The sequence below is a fragment of the Microplitis demolitor genome, chromosome 6 (genome assembly GCF_026212275.2).
Source record: "Microplitis demolitor isolate Queensland-Clemson2020A chromosome 6, iyMicDemo2.1a, whole genome shotgun sequence".
NCBI lineage: Eukaryota > Metazoa > Arthropoda > Insecta > Hymenoptera > Braconidae > Microplitis > Microplitis demolitor.
This window is the reverse complement of record NC_068550.1, coordinates 10,558,484-10,575,533: the sequence shown is the minus strand read 5'-3', so window position 1 is coordinate 10,575,533 and position 17,050 is coordinate 10,558,484.

The window sequence follows — 17,050 nt, the reverse complement described above, 5'->3', positions numbered from 1 at the left end:
TGGTCGTCGATTATTCGATTATTTATCAATGTTGTTTAATTTTCGCGATTTAAAGTATTTTTGCAACCCGGTCTCCATGTTATTTGTGAGGATGCGGGATTTGGATAATCCTGGACAGCCGGTGGCAGCGCCCAGGACTGGATTAATTACTAGGTCACCAATGTCAGCGTTCCTAATAGCAGGAGAGGAGGTGAGGACTGCCGGTATCAGCGTTCCCCAATGTACGGGTGAAACCTTGGGGTGCCAATGGTAAAACGAGTTAATCGATTTAAAATGAATTGTGTAGTTTATTAATTATGGAGAGCACAGGTGCGAGCTCTATGAGCTCTCTCCAAAGACTGACTATTAATCGTTATAAAAATATAATAAAGCCAACAGAGTTGAAAAAATGTTGACGCTGCATCTCAGGTTCCCTGTAAGAGAGTCGTCGTGGTCCGGGTTTTATGCATCGTCATCTGTTTTGACTACCCGCGAGCCACGGCGACTCTTGTATCATAACCGATTTCCGTTACATTGCATAAAATTAATTTATTAAAAATAGTTAATTTAATTCAATCAATCAAATATTACGGGAACGTAACACCTCCCGACATAAGCAAGTTGCAGCATTTTAAATGAATAACGCTACGACTGAAAATGAAATTCATGACTCGATATAATCCAAATAGAATGTGTAATTGACTCTATTTAACTAAAATTGAATGTATGAATGAATCTACATAAACTAAAGTTGAATGATTAAATGACTCTACATAAATCAAAGTTAGATCATTATTATTTTAATGAGGTTATTCGCTTCCCTGGCAGATCCGATATTACGGTAGGATTACGGTACGTTACCGTAGATTACGGTAAGTTACCGTATATTACGGTATTAGGGTAATATATCGTAATTTACCGTAGTCATACCGTAACCCTACCGTAGTCCTTCCGTAGTCTTACCGTAGATCTACCGCAACCTAGCATAATCTTACTTCATTTTACCGTAATTTACGGTCGTTCTACCTGCCATTTCATGACTGCGAGATACGGTAAATTAACGATAGAACTATGATAAAAAAAGTTGGAAAATCCAAACGTGCACAACTCATTTCCTCAATTAATAGTAATAAACATTTTCCTAAACAAAAATAAAAATCTGGAAAACTTTTGACCCTGCAGGTTAGCCCCTAAACGTTTCGCTTTTTTTGAGCTCGGAATGTTACTGTGAATACACTTTGGAGCTCTTTGAGTTCAAAAATATTCATTACTGCATCGGGTTTTTCTAGCTCGAAGAGCCCGAAAAAAGTTGCCTTGTTTTACACTACGAAAATTCAAATTATCAAAAATGATTCGGAAAAAGTAATTACTCTTAAATTTTTTTTTTTACGATCATTGTTTATAAAATGCAAGGTTCGTCAAAAATAAATGTGAGTAATTGAAATGAAGAGTGTAAGAAGTTTTAAGTTGAATCGAAATGGAACAGAAAACGATTTTTTTTTATTATATTCAATTTTATTGAATTTTCTTAGCCCAATGGCTTAACTTTTTTTAACTCAAACAGTTTGAAAATACTAGTGTGGAAAAGTATTATTGAGCTCCAAGTGCTCAAAAACAGCGAGATGTTTTGGAGGTGACTGATTTCAAATTTTTTAATTTGTGAATTATAAAAAAAGATTTTGGATTGATAAATAGTTAAAAATTTGATGTAATACTAAATGATGGCAATCTTTATTAGTGATGGAGGTTCAGTTTATGCACGGAGAAAACAAAACAGTTAACTTTCCTATGTTACATAGTAATATTTCCTATGTTCGCGTAGGAATTTTTACTATGCGAACATAGGGAAATTTACTATGTTAACATAGGAATAATTCCTATGTTGCATAGGAATTATTTCGATGTTGACATAGTGAATTTCCCTATGTGAACATAGAAAAATACCATGCGGCATAGGAAAATTTACTATGTAGCATAGGGAAATTTACTATGCAACATAGGAATAATTCCTTTGTTACAAAGGAATTACTCCTATGTTAACATAGTAAATTTTTCTATCTTACATAGTAAATTTCCCTATGTGCATATAGGAAATTCTACTGTGTTAACATAGGAACAATTCCTATGTCTAGAAAAATAAAAAAAAATATAATTTACTTATTTCCTTACATGTAGGGGAAGTGGGGGTAGAATGGGCCCCCTAAAATTTTAGATTCCTCTCTTAAGAAAAACAAATCTCATCCTTTTATGATTTTTGTAACACAAGAAATTTTCCTATGTTAACATAGGAATTATTCTTATGTTAACATAGGAACTTTTTCTATGTATTATAGGAAAAGTTCTTATGTAACATAGTACTTTTTCCTATATTTTTATAGGGATTTTCCCTATGTTTACATAGGAAAAAATTCCTATGTGCACATAGGAATAGTTACTATGCCAACATAGAAAATATATTATATATATATTCACTTAATATATTAAGTGAAATGATTTTGTGTTCGTGAAATACTTAATACTTAACCTCACAAAGTCAACATAGCATACCATACATAAACTACTATCAACAACATTTGTAATATATATATACTTACCTAAATATTTATAAATCCAATCGGTTCTGAACACTGAATGTAGATAAATATTAAATAATAATTAAGACGACTGAATTTACGTATTCTTTTCACACACACTTGCTAAGCATCTGAAAGAAATTTTACAATCTCAGACCATACTGACTCGCGTGCAGCATCCGAATGGTTACGGTGCGGAACCGTAGCTATTCGTGTGACACACATTAGTCAGTTGTGTGCTCGAAAATCTTCGGCTGAGAATTCTCAAGTCATTACTTATTCGTGTGCTGCACCCGAGCCATTCATGTGCGGCACCAGACTGGTTACTGTGCTCCGATTGTGGTGCAGCACCACACTGTTTACTGTGCAGAACCTGACTGAATCGTGTGCGCACATCACTCAGTCGGGTGCTAACTCAATTTTCTTTCATTTTTTTCTAGAACCGTACTGAGTCGGGTGCAGAATAGTAACCACTCGGGTTCTAATCTTTCCGTGTATTGTACTTGGTATCAGTTTCAAGATGTGACTGGTTTTATGCGTGCCCGGGTTCACACCAACGACAATTACTATTATTTTTAGTGCATCACAAATAGTATAAAGCGAACCTTCACTTCCCCATACTCCTTGAGCTATCATCCGTAAGAAATCATCTAAGTTTGGATGATTAATTTCATAGCCAGTTACATCTTGGACTGAAATAGCACCACAAGAAATTAGTGAATCATAATTATTCTTATTGCAAAGAATATGATATATAAGAAAAAGTTTGAATTCCATATATCTTTCTTGATCATGACAAACTAATCCTGCCAAAGTCCGAAATAAACAATTACCATCACCTATCACATTTACTAACATAAATGACTTATTAAGTATACGATTCATCTTAGCATTTTTAGTCAATAGACCTTTTGTATTTAATTCGAATTTAGAAAAATTTAAATGATTGAATCGGTCACTCGAAAGTTCTTTTAAATTTGTTTTAGCAGTATTGTGAATATCAGCAATTAGTTCAGAAACTGTGTCATAGTTTTCGCGGAAAATTAATTCAATTTCCTCTATGGAGTGGCTACTTACGATCCCAAGTAAAATTTGTGAAACTGATCAAAAAACTGATTCAATAGTTTTAACTTCTTTCTTTTTACATGAAATGCTTTTTATGTTTTTATTCAAAGATATCTTATCTAAAGGAATTTTATTCGAAGATTGTTCAGTATTTTTAGATTCAGTTTGATTAGTATTTTGTAATTCTTCTTTCACTTTTCCTATTTTGGAATCCATTAAAATAGGTTTTGAAATAGAAGTTTCCGATGATTTTAAGTGATCAATCAAACTTCTATCGGATACTATGTTCGCTTTATTGCAAAAAAAAATCGGCTTATGGTCAAAATACTCTCATAAGTACCAGACACGTAATCAACTAAATTAGAAAATATCACATCAATTTGTGTGTTAAAATTTGTTGTTGAAATCCCTGAGGATAATGCTCTGTTTAATTGATGATACTCATTCATATACTTTTCTAATCAAGAAGCTTTATTGCTAAAACAATCTTCATTGCAATCACCAATAATGACTAAAGAATTTTTATCTATTTTGCAAGAATTTATCATATCATTTATACATTTTTTAAACAATTCTCTAGTAGTGTGTGGAAATTTATAACCTCCTATGATGAACAAATCATTAATTAATAATGTTACTAAATCAACATGTTCAACTTCTTTTTCTAATCGAGAATCATGAGTTACATTATTTATAATTGTAACATCTAATTAATGTCTTTTATATACGATCATTCCACGAAGGAATTTTTTACCAATATTATTTTTGTCAGATCTATAAATAATGTCATACCCATCGATAGCAATATCATCTTTCGGTAACGTACGTGTTTTAACAAAAATTATTAAATCTGCTCCATGAAACCATTTATCATTGCGAATACAGCCGATGTACTTATACAATGATAACGCGTTATGAAAAATGACTTTAATTCCACTTAATTTATTTAGAGGCTGTTCGAAAGTAATCAAACGTTTTTCAGTTTTTAAACGATCTAATTCGACTTTAGGATCACTGTTATTGTCTAATGGAGCAGGTGGCTTGAAGTTGCCATCGATGAAAAGACCGTCAGATTTAGTAACACGACTACATGCTACACGGAAAAAAAATTCCCGGATTTTTTACGATTTAACTATCGTAATTTTCATTATATGGTATCGTAACGGTGGACTATAAAATTTAAATCATAATTTTTACACAAGACTATCGTAAATTTTGTATTATAATTAATACTACTACACGACAGAAAAAATCAGATACTGTAGAGTAAATTATACAAGTTGTGTTAATAAAAATTACAATGCAACTATCGTAAAATGAATGAGTCGGTAATGTAGAATTTCTTTAAATATAAAAGTATAATTAGAAGTCAACGGAGTAAAATTTATTTTATTAAAAAAGTAGAACTTACAATAAAAAAAAAAAAGAAAATTTATCATTTTGAATTTTTTTTTTAATAATTAAATTGAGAAGGTAAATACAATGTCGAAATAAAAATAAAACATGTTGAAGTAATAATAATAAAACATTTATTTAATATTTGTTGAAATATACTTTTTTGGTATATAAAATTTATTAATCATTATTAATTATTCATTAATTTAACTTATAAGTTATAATATCACATCAGGTTCAAAAAGTATTATACTTGTTTCTTTTTGAATAAAAATAACTCATTCCTTTATATCCAAAATATGCACATCTAGGAAATTAAAAAAACCATAGGTGCAATTTTTTCGAAAATTTTTTTTTTCATAATTTATCATTTTTAAACAAATCTAAAAATTATTAGGCGTCGGCTAACTTCAGAAAGAAACATTAAATGTCCATAATTTGAGGTTATTAAAATGTTTACCTCATTGTCAAGTCGGATAAAATTATTCATTGTCGACAAATAAATAATATTCTGTAACAAAATTAGGAGAATTGAATTTATTAAAAAACAAAAAATTCATTCTTTTAGAATCATTAATTCTATGACAATGATACTACTTGTTTATAAAAATAAACTTTATGTCCAGATAAATAATTTTAAAACGAACGAAATACCCACAGAATATTTAGTTTAATAAGAAATAAATAGTAATAAATATACTTACACCACCAAATTATTATATTATTATATTCCTTAATTTATGTAGGTTTGTCATGAAGAAAGCACAGTTTTTTTTAAATTTTTTATTTATCATTGTCCGAAGAATGTCATGAAAAATAACCTCTATTTCTGCATAACAGTGGAGGTAAAGATGCACTGATTTATATATATATATATATATATATATATATATATATATATATATATATATATATATATATATACATATATATATATATATATATAGTAATTTAGTTAATAGTTTAAATATATATATATATATATATATATATATTGAGACAATGCGAATTGTCTTCGTCGTCCTCAGCCTTGCGGTTCCCTCTTTTATCCGTCTTGTTGCCGTTTGAATTTTCGTATGTCATAGTGCCGTGGTCACATGACAAGTTTTTCACGTCGACGCATGACCGTGGGGTAAGTGGGGGCAGAGCAAGTCCATGACCAAGGACCCTGCGGCATCGATAGACACTTTGATCTTGGATCTAGTAGCGTTTAGATTTACTTAAATATTCTGAATTAATTATTGTTAGCTGGCAATTTTACTTGCACCATGTCAGTTGTTACTGTTCAATTTTATTACTATACTTTATATTTAACTGGCAACTTAGCTTGCGATTTCATTGTTTATCATATATTATTATTTTAGTATAAAATACGTTTAAATTATTAAGTTTATTATTACGTTACCGCTGATACATCTGTAGTATCAGCGCATTAATTATAAAGAATAAAATCAGTGCGATAATCAACGCTTCCTACATGGCCATCGATTATTATCCGGACCACATCTAATGTATTCTTCGGAAACATTTATTGTAAGTAATTGAAATTATTATAACTGGCAATAAACTTGCATATTTTCATTATAAACTCTATATTCTATCCATTATCTTTTATTCATATTTTAAAATACTGGTAAAATTATTTAATAAGATACAATACCTATTAATTAAGTTATATATGATAATTGAATTAATTATAAGAAATGATTTATAAATAATAAGCCGTGAGGTAAGTTAATGAATTTTTATATACGTTGCCGAGTTTGAATAAGTGCGGGTCCTTCCTTTGCGATAACCCTAGCCCATTGCTCTGTCCAAATAAAATAAAATTTGTTAGAGGCAAGCCTAAGCCAGGGCTCAACCCGCGAATTCTGGTGGCTGCTGGTAAAAATCGCGAAAAGAAAAGCGGTTTGTCTCAACTGGTGCTCGAACAGGGACTTTGCAGTAGTTCAAACCGGCAACTAAAAATTCTATTGATTTTTCTCACGGCTTTACAGTAAAAATTTTATACAATTTCCAGTAATAATTTCGAAATTTTTACCAGTATTAAAAATTTCATTTCTCTACATTCATCATTCCATTGTACTTCATACTTCATTATCAGCATCTAACATTTTAAAATATTTAATTATTTTCCAAATCTCTTTATTCATTATAATTTATATAAAATAAAACAATATTGGTCGTTGTAATATTGTGTGCTGGTTTCGTTCCCATAAATATTTCGTTGACCTTGAGCGTATACTAGCTACACGCGTTGTAACCCGAGACACTAGTATTTATTTCGTTACAGCTTAGGATTCTGTGCTTACGCACAAAGACAACACAAAGTAAATAATAAAAGTAAATTCTTAAAATATTAAAATAAAACTTTGGTTCGAATATTTTCTAAGTGTAGTAAAGAAATTTATTACTTTCTGTACAACACAAAAGATTACTATATTCGTTTCTGGTTTAAAATAAAATATCTTTTGCTCGACAAAATTGTCCTCAAATAAACCAAGCACTGAAGTAAATTATCAATAGAATCTTTGCAGTAATAAATAAGAATTTTATGAGTCATTGAAAATTTCAATAACCAAAATAAGTCATTAAAGTAATAAACAGAGATTTATTAATCATTAAGAATTTTAATAACTTAAATAAATTATTAATTTATAAATAAATAATCTTGACAGTTTTAACAGTTTTAACAGATTCATATTACAATAATTCTGGGTCTATTTATAATCCAACAAGATTATTGTCAGTTCGGATTAAATAAAAATTATCAATAATAAAAGTTTATAAATTATTATTTTGAAAAGAATTTACTGAGACAGTTTTCCAGCCGAAATGACGCTACCGAGAACGCCGATCTTACAATCATCTCTCCCAGTCACCTCGGTTAATAATCCTGGTAATCTTATTCATTTTCCTACCACATCGAGCGCAATGGAGGATCTTGTTGATCTTACGCAGAACGATGTAATACATAATAGTATCCTTTGTACCCAAAGCCAATCTGTTAGTAGTAACAACAATGTTTGTACTACGAGTTCGAGCGGTAACGTGAATGGTCACTCTCACAACGTTAGTGGAGTTGTGCCAATTCCTGAGTATCAAGATACGTCCTCCGTTGCCGTATTACAAAATGTAGTTTTGGGCCTTCAGACGGAAATTGAAGCTTTGTGGGCAGAACGTCAGCATTTGCTTCGCATATCGAGCACGGTCTTGCGACCCCCAGGTCCTCAATTGCCACCCCCATCTTTTCGACCAGACGCATCAAGCATGTGGACACCGAGAGAGTTATTCCCTGCTGCCACTGTGACGTCACAAGCGGCAAATCTCCCCTCTACTCGCCTAGTCATCCCACATCCACATGCACCCATTTCGGCAACGCAAGCGAACGGACAGCAGTTCGCCATGCCTGGCTTACCTGCGCGTGAACCGTACGCGCACTCAGTGGTCCCACCACCAACTCATACGTTACCAGTGCATATGAATGCCCAGCCGACACTCTCGTACACATACATGCATCCACCTAGCAATAATAATATACCCTCATTTACAAATACACACGTACAAGCTCCATTAGTACAAGCATATCCACATGCACAGCCGTCAACCTGGTATAATACTAATACAGTTCCAGCGGGGAATTCAAATATGAGTGGGCCTAACTCTATGCGGTTGTATGATCTCAGTCGTCTTGTTAAATCTTGGAATGTCTCGTTTCCGTCTCATGATCGATCTTCTTCCATTGATGCTAGAAAATATTTAAAAATAATCGAGCAGCGTATGGTCAGTAATGATATTTCTTTCGAAAATTTTCATGCAGTGGTAACCAACACACTTCGCGGCGACGTACTTGAGTGGTACTACCAAAACGAAGGTTTATTTCACAGCTGGGTGATTTTCAAAGAATTTTTTAAGATTTGGCAGGTTCAGTAAACAGATGAGTCGGTGCTGCAGGGGATATATTCGGCCAAACAAAGCAGCGACGAGACAGGAGTTGCATTTATTAATCGGATGCAAAGCGAATTTGCAAAATTAGAAGATCCGTTACCGCAAATGAAGCAAATTCGAATTATAACTTCGTGATTTAATTCTCAGTTTTCACAAAAATTTTCGGATACGACTATTATGACTTACGCTGAATTATATACGCGGGTCAGCACCTGGCAGTCAACGGCCGATGCGCTGAACCCTCATTTTAAAAATCGTAAAGAAAATACCAGTAGAATCAAAACTCGTAGCCAATTAAATTCTATCAAAAGTACGGAAATAGATCAATTAAATAGTATCGAGACTTTACAGCCTTCTACTGTATCACCCAACAATAACTTTGCAAATAATAATTTTAATAGAAACAATAATTTTAATAGAAATAATAATTTTAACAATAAAAATTTTCATAATTCTAAATACACTCAAAATCCAGCACAGTCAAATCCATCTAGTAAAAATGTAAATTTTGAGTCTTCTACTTTATTAAATAATTTTGAGTCTTTAATGAAAACCATTTTGGAAAAATTAGATCAAAATGCTGTTAATACGTCACCGGTAAAAGTCAATTCAACTCCGGTATCGAATAATAATGCATCAAAAACTCCTGTCTGCGGTCGTTGCGGAAAAATTGGTCATGTTGCCGAGGTTTGCTGTGGACCAGTAACCGATGAATTGCGCATTAAAGCGGGATTACCTCTTCGTTCTCGCCCTTTGTCTCCAAAAAACGCGTAAGCGCCCTGGTAGACACCACCCACGTTACCAGGGCTTCTGTGTCAACTAATAACTCGGATATGCTGATTGAAATTAATGATGATAAACCTAAGTCAACTCAATTAAATCCGGATGCTCCTGAATTTATTATCAGTAATGGAAAATTCTTGTTAAACTATCCCATTGCTGCTGATACTTCAAAACTGGTTGGTAACGTTTCGGAAAATCCTGATGCTGATTTAATTGACTTTTCAACTCCTCTCGATCAAATTGCTGACAAGTTGGTGAGCAAAGAGTCCAGTTGGGGGACAAGTTCAGAAACTTCTCAACAAATTAGAAATGCTAAACGACCAAAAATTAAAAATCCTGTAAAAACTCTAAAATCCGAAATTAAAAATTCCATAAATCCGTCGCGTAATTCTAAAAATAAAATTAATAAAAATCGATTAAAATCTCCAATCAAACATTCATTACTGGACCTTGAAATAAACGAACGGCAACGACCAACGGTCACAAAGCTTGAAAATGGCTCGGAGACAGACGGTACTCTTCTCTGTGATCTAAGGGAGGATAGTAGTCCTTTATATGAATCAGAGATTGATAAGTATCGATCCGATTCGAGTGAAGACATTGCTTACGCCCCAAAATTCACCATTCAAATGAATTCGGACAATAAACAGAGTACATTACTGCCAATGCTCAGTAATGATAATAAACTCAGCCACATGACCTCTTCAGCCAGTCTTAAAGCTCCGTCAACAGTAAGTCGCATGATTGCCAATATATTTATCGGTAAATATGAGCTCGAAGCATTACTGGACAGCGGGAGTGAGTGCGGTTATATTTCTGAGATTACGTATGAACAAATCAAAGAATATCAACTGCAAGACCTCACACCTGACCCCACTAGTACTCATGAAGTAACTATGGCTAACTCCAAGTCCACGCAAACCCGTGGTGGAGCCCCATTTAAAATTCAACTTGATGGTCACGCTATTATCACTTGGTTAAGTGTCTTATCTGAATTGTCTACTCCAGTAATCCTTGGTCTTGATTTCTGGCAACTAGCAGATATCCAAGTAAATTCCAAGGAGAGTACCTGGAAATTAAATACTAGTAATGTCACTTGTTTATTTTTCTCTCGGTCCGGGTTTATAAATCAAGCATCATTAAATGTACTGTCGTCAGCTGAACGCGTCGATCTGGAAAAATTTCTAGCAAAAGAATTTGAGAAAAATAAGCAAGTCCCGTTGGGTCTAACGCATTTAGTTCAACATCGTATCGAATTGACAGATGATACTCCAATACGTACTAAACCATACCGTAGAAGTCCACCAGTAATGAAAGCGATGCACGACAAAGTCGATGAATTACTCGCGAAGGGTTATATTCAGCCTTCAAATAGTGCTTGGGCATGTTCGCCAGTAATGGTACCCAAGAAAAACAATACTTGGCGCATGTGCATCGATTACCGGCCACTAAATAAAGTCACGAAAAAATCTGCTTATCCGTTACCAATTATGCATCGCATTTTGTCAAGCCTTTAAGGTGCTAAAGTAATTTCGGTACTTGATGTCAGTGACGCCTTCCATCATGTTTTAGTTGAGCCAAATAGCCGTCAGTACACAGCGTTTTGTGTACATGGACGAGGGTTATTTGAATGGATTCGGATGCTATTCGGTCTCACAAATGCACCAAGCACGTATCAAGAAGTTTCCGATACGGTACGACGAAAAATTATTGAGTCATTAAAAACCCAGTTTTCATATACTGAAGCAGAAAATAAAATTTTCGCCTATCTTGATGACTGGATAATAATTAGTGATGATTTACAAGAGCATAAAATTCTTCTTCAAACTGTCTTGGAAGGATTCCGTAAGGCTGGAATAAAAATGAACGAAGAAAAGAGCCATTTTGGATGCTCTGAAGTTCATTTTTTGGGCTTCATCATTAATGAATATGGCTTGAAACCCGATCCAGCTCGATTAGAGCCAATTGTAAATTATAAACGACCTACAAACCGTAAGGAACTGCGAAGATTTAATGGATTAGTCAACTGGTACCATAAACATCTTAAAAATGTCGTACAAGTTCAAGGTCCTTTGAACAAATTAACAAGTACTCGAATCCTGTGGGAATGGACAGATGTCGAAGAAAAAGCTTTTGAGGAAACGAAAGAAGCTCTGTTAAAAGCCGCAACATTGTCATTGCCACGTTCAGACTTATCGTCTATATACCGATGCTAGTAACACTGGGTTAGGTTCCGTCTTAACAGTATGATCCAGAACTCGATCGAGAAAATTTAATTATCTGTTTAAGTCGACCGTTAAATAAAGCAGAAATGAATTACACGACAACAGAAAAGGAATGTCTTGCTGTCGTGTGGTCCTTACGGAAATTACGCGGTCACATCGAGGGTTTACCAGTCACGGTCTACACTGATCATTCCGCATTGAAATGGCTTCACTCGTTAAAAGATCCGGCAGGTAGATTGGCCAGATGGGCCATTGGCATTTCCTCTTATGACATCGAAGTTGTTCATTATCGGGGTACACAAAACGAAGCTCCAGACGCACTCTCGCATCGATATGAAGAACCAGAAACTGCTGATTTACTTGTTTCAGATTCGAATCCTTCATCACTGTGTGTAATTGCTCAAAATTCTGCTTGGTATAATGAGAAAGTCTGAGTTTTCCAAAAATATCCGGAGAATTATCGTGAATGGAAATATGAGAATGACAAGTTGTATTTTTACCGTCCATTAGCTGTCAAGGAAATACTTGGTGAATTAAATCCTTGGAAAGTCGTCCTAACTGAGCCAGAAATTCGTCCAGCTCTCGAGAAAGCACACTGTGAAGCTCAATCGGGTCATCTTGGTATTGACAAAACTTATCAACGGATACGAGATTATTTTTACTGGCCAGGAATGTTCAAAGATGTTTCAGCATATGTTTCAGCTTGCGAAACTTGTATAATGACTAAAAGTGACCAGACAAAACCGCAAGGATACATCCGAACGAGACCACCAACTCAACCTTGGTCTATTATCTCGATTGACACAATTGGCCCATACACTCGTTCAACTATAAGAAATCAGTATGCTCTTGTCATCGAAGATCTCTACACTCGGTATCTTGAAATATTTCCTCTGAAACAACAATCGGGAAAACTTATAAAACATCACCTGATGGCTGTATTTAATCATTGGGGCCCTCCCTGTCAAATTATTTCGGATAACGGTAAAGAATTCATAAACAAAGATATAATTAATTTAATTAGTCAATTTAATATAAAATTTACACCAACCCCTATCGGTCACCCCTGCACAAATCCTGTTGAACGTTGTAATCGTACAATTAAACCCATGATTGTCGCGTTTACAAGTAAAAATCAGAAAGACTGGGACGAACATCTCGATGATTTAAAATTCGCGTACAATACCTCAGTACACACTGCTTTGGGTGTATCTCCATTCTATTTAAACCACGGACGTGACGCACGACTGATTAATGATACCGATCCTCTCGAAAATCTAGACGTGTCTGACGTTACCGTTTGGCAAGCCCGAATGGACCGTGCAGTTGAACTTAGACATTTTGTTGAGCAAAATATGTTGAAAGCTCGGGAACGCACGCGTAAACAACATGAACAAAAATTTTCTGATGTCCCTACAGATTTAAAAATCGGTGTTCAAATTTATTATCTAAATAAAAAATTAAGTAAGAAAGTTGATGGTTATAGTGCTAAATTAGCACCAAAATATTCGGAACCTGTGACAGTCCCAAAAATTTTAAGTCCTCTAGTAGTCGAACTACAAGATAATGCCGGTAACGATATTGGTACATATTATTACCATGACTTAAAAATTCCTAGACGGTCTCGAAGACGTAACTGATTATCCTCGATATATTTCAGATTATTCATCATGAAAGTGAAAATACATGGAAAATCAGGATCAGATACTGAAGTCTCATTTTATGAGTCCGAGGCCGAGGTGTCTGATACTGAAGTGTCATCAATTCATGTAGTCAAACCATCATCTGACTCATTATCACTTGCATCTAACACTGCATCAACATCCACCTCTAATTACCCCCCGTTACTGAGAAGTCAACACCAACTTCGTCATCGGCTGCACCTGTAATTGCAACAACCGTCGCAGGATCACCAACATGGTCTACTGGGTCAGCGACATCAACTGGACCCCGATTTGCGTTGCCGCCATGGCAAACTACAACTGGCCTCGACTTTGGTCGTCCATCATCTGCACTATACGTGTCGAGTCCAACTGCAACACCAACTACAGCAATGTTTGAGACTCATGAAGGACGAATTTGGTAAGCTACATGCTCGTATTGACCGTGCCATAAGTCACCGTCCTGCGGTCACGTCACTACCGGTATCAAGATTTGACATCCAGTGGATGGAACGTATCGATGAGAGACTTAAGGATCTTCAAATAGTGATACAAACCAACACCGATCAGATCGCGGAGCTGAAAACACAACTTGATTCCTTAAGATCATCGTCAACTGCTCAAGAACCAGGTACTACTGCTCACGTCACGGCTCAACTTCAACAGTTATCGGAACAAGTCCAGTGAAGCCAGCAGATGATATCGGAAATTCAGCTGCCAAGTCCGGAGGTATTCATGCAAAAGCTTCAGGCTGTTACCGTAAAAATACCATCCAGCACTACTGCAGTTACTTTTGAGGCGACACAAACACCAACTATAACGTCTACCCCAGTCAAGGTAGAATATGATATTGGCATTACTCCGAATAATAAATCAGTGCTTCCGTTATTGGCTCAGCAATCGTCAGCTTGCGGTCCAAATCCTGGACTCAATATTCGTGATGGCGCCTATCAACGCTCATCGTCAAAAGATGCTAGATTTCCACCTTCATTATTGCTTGCGAGACGAATGGCCCGTCAAGAGTTAACTGAGCAGGAAGTGACAACACTACGAGCTTCCGGTGCCATTCCCAAAGACATTAAAACGAAGATCCAGATGGTAACTTTATATTTAACTGGCAACTTAGCTTGCGATTTCATTGTTTATCATATATTATTATTTTAGTATAAAATACGTTTAAATTATTAAGTTTATTATTACGTTACCGCTGATACATCTGTAGTATCAGCGCATTAATTATAAAGAATAAAATCAGTGCGATAATCAACGCTTCCTACATGGCCATCGATTATTATCCGGACCACATCTAATGTATTCTTCGGAAACATTTATTGTAAGTAATTGAAATTATTATAACTGGCAATAAACTTGCATATTTTCATTATAAACTCTATATTCTATCCATTATCTTTTATTCATATTTTAAAATACTGGTAAAATTATTTAATAAGATACAATACCTATTAATTAAGTTATATATGATAATTGAATTAATTATAAGAAATGATTTATACGATAGTGAATAGTAAAAAATCTTTTAGAAACTGTAAATTTTCGTATCATATATTTGAAAGTTATAGATAATAAAGTATAGTCCAGGATTACGATAGCAATATTGGAATTTTACGTCGAATTTTTTTCCCGTGTACATATGCCATTGTTTATGTCATTCCTTCAATATGAGCACACACAGATGGATAAGTTTGACTTTGACTTTTATGTGTGGTTACAGCTTCTGCAGGAATCAAAGGACATTGTTTTCGCGTAACCATTTTTTTACCAACTGCTATATCAGTGACTACGACTGGAAAAATTGGAATAATATTCTTATTTGTCATACTGATTCCTTCTAAATAATGAAAATTGTTGTTCCGTGTAGCTCTCCCGATATCACTGTCTTCAAATTTTAACTAAAAAATAGTAATCTCATCTGAGTTTTCTTTTTTAGTAACGTCTCTTAATATACCAGTTGCTCCATTAACTAATCCTTCTTTGTTACTTACATTATGGGTTATCATTAATTTAGTACCAATTTTTATATTAACTATCTTAGGCAAACAGCTGGTTTTATTAGTTGGCAATTTATTAAGCGCATGTAGAGTTTTTTCAATTATTTTTTCACTTAATTTTTTTTCACCTTAAACATGATCTTCAGCCTCATAGGTGAATAGTTCGCCAGGCATGTTAGCAATTTTTTGTTCATTATAAGCATCTATATCTTTGTTAGTATAAAAAAGATGAATTTTATCGTGAGGAACATTTTGCAAATTACATCGTTATTTGAATAACTGTATGTCGCTTTCAGTTATTATTCCCATAGAAAGGTTATTTAAAGCAATAATAAAATTGGCATTGTCTTGTCGCATAACTTTTATTAATTCATAATATTCAAAATCAATTCAATTATCCGTAGCAAATAATGCACTATACTTAAGATCAGCAATACTTGGTCTAAAAATTTTCCCAGAATTTGTTTTGTTCCATTCTAACTTTTTATCTCTTAAGTATTGTTGAGCTGTATAATAAATTGGTTTGTCCATGACAGGTGGGAGTTGTCTTAAATCTCCAACAAAAATGACTGATAAACTACCAAAAGAAGCATTATTTCCTGTAATTTGTTGAAGTCGAGTATTAATTTGATTCAAACGATTTCGACCAATCATCGAAACTTCATCTATAATGACAACTTTTACATGGCGCATCTCAAATCTTAATATTGTAACAACACTTGAACTTAATGGTGGAAGGTATCCTCTCATGTTATCCACGGGTAAACTGAAACAACTATGAAGTATTATACCTCGAATAACGAAGGCAGCTTTTCCAGAAGGGGCAGCTAAGATTACTTTAGCCGAATCAATATCTAAACAACTGATATGTTTATTATAATAATCAGAAATGGTTTGATATAATAAGTTTATCAGAAACGATTTTCCAGTCCCTGCTTGACCGCAAATCACTAGACGAATGGGTTTCTCTTGCTTCTGAGCATACAAGCAGTGCATCGTTATTTGAAGCTGTTGATCATTGGCTTTCAAAAGTAATTCTAAAATATCTTTAGTTTTCATAATTGTTGGACCACTAATTTTATACTCCTTTTCTTTTGAATCAGTTGAATTATTATTTTTTGTGTCAACAAAAATATCAGCAAATTCATCAGGTTCACAGTTTTTACTAAAGTTTAACACATCATTCTCTTCATCAGAGTTACTAGCCTCTTCAATTTCTTTGTCACGATATTTAAATATCGCGGCAGTCTCACATCAGGTTGGTGGGCAACAGATGGCAGCACACGCTGCTCACACGTTTCTCCATACATTAATATTATGATTATTTTGTTTACATGTATAATTTTATTTTAATTATTACTTTATTTTTTATTAACCCGATTCGTTATGCATAAGTTTTGTTGTAGTCAGGA